Genomic DNA, 5,165 nt, shown 5'->3' with positions numbered 1-5,165 from the left:
AACAGCCCCAGTGGGACAGAAATGGCCAAAGAAAAATGCTATGCTATTCTTTGTGAAGGTTTACACCCACCGAGTATTGTTGTTTTGGGAGGCAAAGCCACTGCATAGCATTACATTGTTGATTGGCTGAATGCACGTGTAAAGCAGGGTATGTATAAGACACGGGACTCTGCACTAGCAGTCTTTGTAGAAGGGTCCTATTAGTTGGCGTGTAGTACAAGCTCCCTCTCCACGAGTGCCAGAGCTGCATTCATCTCAATTTCGTTTCAATCATGAGCATGCATGCAGCTCTTATGCATGCAACAAATGCAGTAGAAACCCTGTTACAGATTTATGTACCCTGGTCTCCACATGCATGGATCGCATGTCAGAAACCGGGCACTTCTGCCCACCAACAAGGTAATGCTATGGAGCGCCTATCGCTTCCGCTTTGTCTGAAATTATAACGCCCTTACCGCATCTGTATCAACCCAATTCTCAAACAACAGTACGCAGTGGATGTAGCCCTTAACAAAGAAGGCAGCGCAATTTTTTTCGGCCCGGTCTGAGAGGATTTCATGGCTCAAAAAACTAAACCGAAGTCAGTCGTCATTATCAGCTAAACAGCGGCGGCGGCCAGTTCTGTCCGACAAGCGCTGTTTTTGACGGAGGTGTTCGAAATAGAACATGATTGAACAGGGGGCGGGGCTACGGGATCGGTCCATTAAGGTATGGCATATGAAGAGCTATACCATCAAATGCAGAATAAGGCACAAAAATAGACAAAAAATGCCAATGGCACACCCAGTATGGCTTGGATTGAAACTTCTTACCTTAAGACTATGTAAGCTTGATACACTAAGTTTTTAGTTATTAATTATGATAATAATCTTAATTTCAGGGAGTGAATAAATTTAAGCTGTTTTCATCTTGTAGACCTCTAAACTTTAACTTCAAAATGTCATAGAACCAACTTACAGGAAATGTGTTGTCTTGTGATCGATAGCTAAGAATGTACATGAAGCAGCCCTCCTCTAACATATCAACAGATAACAGTAACAGTTCAACCATTAATCAAGAACCTCTGGCTGCTTCTGACTGTAAGATTATGTGAAAAATTAAAAACTTAGATCAATATTAAAGAATTTTCTGTGACTTCTAATCCACCAAGACACATGTTCTATCTACATAACGTGACATCACAAAAGCAGTAGATTGTTCATTCCTTGACAAAGACTGAAATCTATCAGTCGAAAATGTGGTCAGCCTATTTTTTGTATTGGAAATCACCGTTCAACTTTGCTTCAGAATGATTTCTACCAACACAGATGAACTTTCAAGCTATAAAGTTAACTGTGTTGGTCAACAGTTGCTACAGTATCAGTAGCTGTGGTTGTCAAAAATAACACTTCAGAAATCAATATTTTTGCTTCTTCAACCCTATTGACTTTCATCCATTACAATTTAGTACAACGGTCTTTTTTGTAATTTAAAAAAGTGTGTTCTTTTCTTTTTAAAAGTGAGTGGAGCTTGTCAGGTCTACAAGAATGTTTCCTTCTTCAATTGTGAAGATGGAGGATCACTTACTGACTCACTCACTCATCCTGGCACTCACTCTGACTCAATTACTCACTCTCATTCACTTATACTCGTTCACTCACTTATACTGTCACTCTCACTCACTCACTTACTCACTCACCCACTCCCTCCCTCCCTCCCTCACACACTCCCTCCCTCCCTCCCTCCCTCTCTCTCCCTCACTCCCTCTCTCTCTCCCTCTCTCTCTCCCTCACTCCCTCTCTCTCTCCCTCACTCCCTCTCTCTCTCCCTCACTCCCTCAGAGTGAATAAGTGAAGATCCTCGGCCTCTCACACTAGGTCATGAGAAGTATGACCATGATGATAAGACTACCAGCTACTGTACCATAGACAGAGCTAACGAGAACATTACCAACACTTGTATCGAGAATATTACCAACAGTTGCTTCATGATCACTACACTCTTCAGTGTTCAGATCATCAAGGCTGAGATCTTGGAGACTGTGCCCATAGAACTGACTGGGCTGGGAACATGTGATCTGGTTTTCAAAAGAATGATTTCCAGTCATATTTTGCCAGAAAGGAAGCATCCTACAGTCACAATGCCAGGGGTTGTTCTCAATGTTCACATCAGGGATTGAGGACAGTATGTCATAGGCCTTTGAGGGAAGAGTCGTCAGTTGGTTGTTGTCAAGGTGAAGAACAGAAAGTGTTTGAATTTTTGACAACTCTTGAAAGGGAAACGTTGTGATGCTGTTTTCAGACAACTTGAGCTCTGTAAGGTTTAACTGATTTTCCAGTAAGTTAGATGGAATAGATTGAATGTGGTTGTTGAACAAGTACAAGATTCCCAGTTGTGGTGTTGGACTGAAAGTTCCAGCCTGAATGTCATGTATTTTGTTACCAGATAGACCAAGGGATTGTAAAATGCTAAGCCCTGTGAACATGTCAGATCTGAGGATTGTTAACTTGTTATCATCCAGATGCAAGTTTGTCAGTTTTGGTGTGGAATTGAAAGTTCCAGTCTGAATATCGCTGATCTCAGCATTGGTTAAGTCAAGGTTCTCCAAGTTCCCCAGCCCTGTTAACATGTCAGACCTGAGAGTTGTTAATATGGTGTTGTACAGGCTTAAGGTTCTTAGTTGTGGTGTTGATTTGAAAGTTCCATCCTGAATGTAAATGATCAAATTATCATATAAGTGAAGGTACTGCAAGTTTCCTAGCCCTGTAAACATGCCAGCTTTGAGAATTGTTATTTGGTTACCATTGAGCCATAAATCGAACAAGTCTGACAAGTCAAAGAATGTTTGGTTATTGATTGTAGAGATACGATTGTTAGAAATAAATAATCTTTTTAAGTTCGCATAACGTGAGAAATCTGACTGTCTTAAAGTTCTGATTCGATTAGAACTCAAGGACAAGACAGCGATGTTTGTGGGCAGGTCCTGTGGAACGCCGTAGAGGACCTGTCCGAACTGAGTATTGCAGTGGCAGATTGTCGAGGAAGGAGGATAACAGACGCAGGAAGCTTCTGCTGATCCCAGGATGACCAGCAGCAACATCAGCACACATGGTAGGGTCTTACTCATGATGCACACCCTGTACTGGTACAAGACAAGACATACTAAATACCATATACTGTAAATGCAGAAATGTTTGCGGTGGATTAATGTTCGCGGTTTTCGTGGTGACCACTTCACCGCAAACTTTAAACCACCGCGAACATTTTTCTACTATGGTATTAGACTGCAGTCTATGGTGTCCCTTTTCCCGCTACTGCGAAATTAAATCCCCGCGAACTTAAATGCATTTACAGTAATCTACACTTATGCCACACCAATTTAGCGACTGTGTGAAAAAATTGTTTAACTTTAAATTGCAAAAAATCTGGGATAAAGATAAGGGCTAATAAAAACATAAAGAATAATATAATCAAATTAAATAAGCTTTCAGCTTGAAGAAAGTAAATAAACACGACCATCGTATAGTAGCTGCACCTGTTTGTTGAAGATTATCAAAAATACAGTTTTTATGAAAGAAAAACATGCATCTACTGTAATGATGTGATATGAACCCCATAATGACACTTAGGCCAATTTAATGCTAGTAGTACTGGACTGTTGATGAATGTCTTCATAGCAATTTGACCATAAAAATTTGTAGAATGAAAGGTGGTTTTATTTTTCATTTTGTGAAAAAATACTAGAGCTGGCAATTTGGAGAACCAACCAATTAAATCGGTGCGTCCTTACTGTTCATTTTGCAACTTTCTTTGTAGACAACTTCTTTGCAAGACTATTCAACTTTGTACATTATTTGATCAAACTCACCTTTCTTCTTATGATGTTAAGATTGGTAGCTGTTGGGTACAATACTTGTAAGTTGACACCCTGCACTTGGGCTGTCAAACCTGGAACGAATGATTCAAAGTTATTGGTTTGGTTTGGTTATACAGATCACACCAAACCAAACCAAGTTATTCAAAGTTAATCAAGGGAAAAGATCATTTCAACATTCGTATGAGTACCGGTACATGATTCAAAATATTCTATAAATAACCCACATGAGTAAAAATAAAATTCATGTTAATTGTAAAGCTTATTGGTTCTTATATTGTACAGTCAGTCAAACCTGTATTAGCAGCCACCTTTGCATAGCGACCACCTGGCCATAGTGGCCACGTTTTGCCGGTCCCTTGGATTCGTAATGATTAAGAAATAGGCTTAGCGGCCACCCGTCCAACGCGGCCACAGCCACATGATTTCCGGTCCCGCAGACACAGAAACACTGCTGATTACGGCCGCGCGGACGGCTGATCTACCGTCCGGCACGCATTCGGCCATACAGCGGTAAGACAGCTGGAGGCATATAGTTCCCATTTAAAACTTTTATTTAGCCTTTATGTTTTCTTAATATTTTTTACATATAGTGTAACAATCATTGCAGTACATGTACAGTACTGTATTATAAAAGATCAATGGGTACTAAAATCATGTGTAACTTATAGCTTGTGGTCAATTAATCGGCATTTTCTCTATAGTGGCCAATTCTGACCAGTCCCTTGAGTGGCCGCTGTAGACAGGTTTGACTGTAAATCAAAAAGTTTTATAATCCAAAATGATAATTACCCATAGCCGTAAGAACAGAGTACCAAAAGGTACGAAACCTGCGTACATGTACTAGCTTACCCATGCTGTACTCCGTCGCTAATAGTATCAAACAAATTGGCAAATCACTTATATCTTCCTGGACTTTTTAATGTTACAACAATTATTATTCTACGGTATATAAACAATATCCAACATATCACCTGGGAAACTTATTTACCGATAGTAGAGAGCATACATTTGTACTATATTGAAACAATGACTACTTTTTGTACCTGCATGTACATTGTACAAACTATCTGGTTACCTTGGTAGCGATGATATGAAGGTTGATGGAACAAGCTTTCACTGCTCAGGTGATACTTGTAGGGCAAACCTGGAAACAGTAAGAAGAAAAGAAAATGTAGCTTCTCTCCAAAAGGAAATACATTTGTGAGTATTTGTCATTAGACTTGCTCTTGGAACCAATAACTGACTGGTCCTGACACCATAAACCCGACCACCTCAGTCAAAAACAGCGCCTAGTGAATAAGACAGAAAT

Source organism: Branchiostoma floridae, chromosome 15, assembly GCF_000003815.2.
Source record: "Branchiostoma floridae strain S238N-H82 chromosome 15, Bfl_VNyyK, whole genome shotgun sequence".
Classification (NCBI taxonomy): Eukaryota; Metazoa; Chordata; class Leptocardii; order Amphioxiformes; family Branchiostomatidae; genus Branchiostoma; species Branchiostoma floridae.
Note: the sequence above shows the minus strand (reverse complement) of the source record.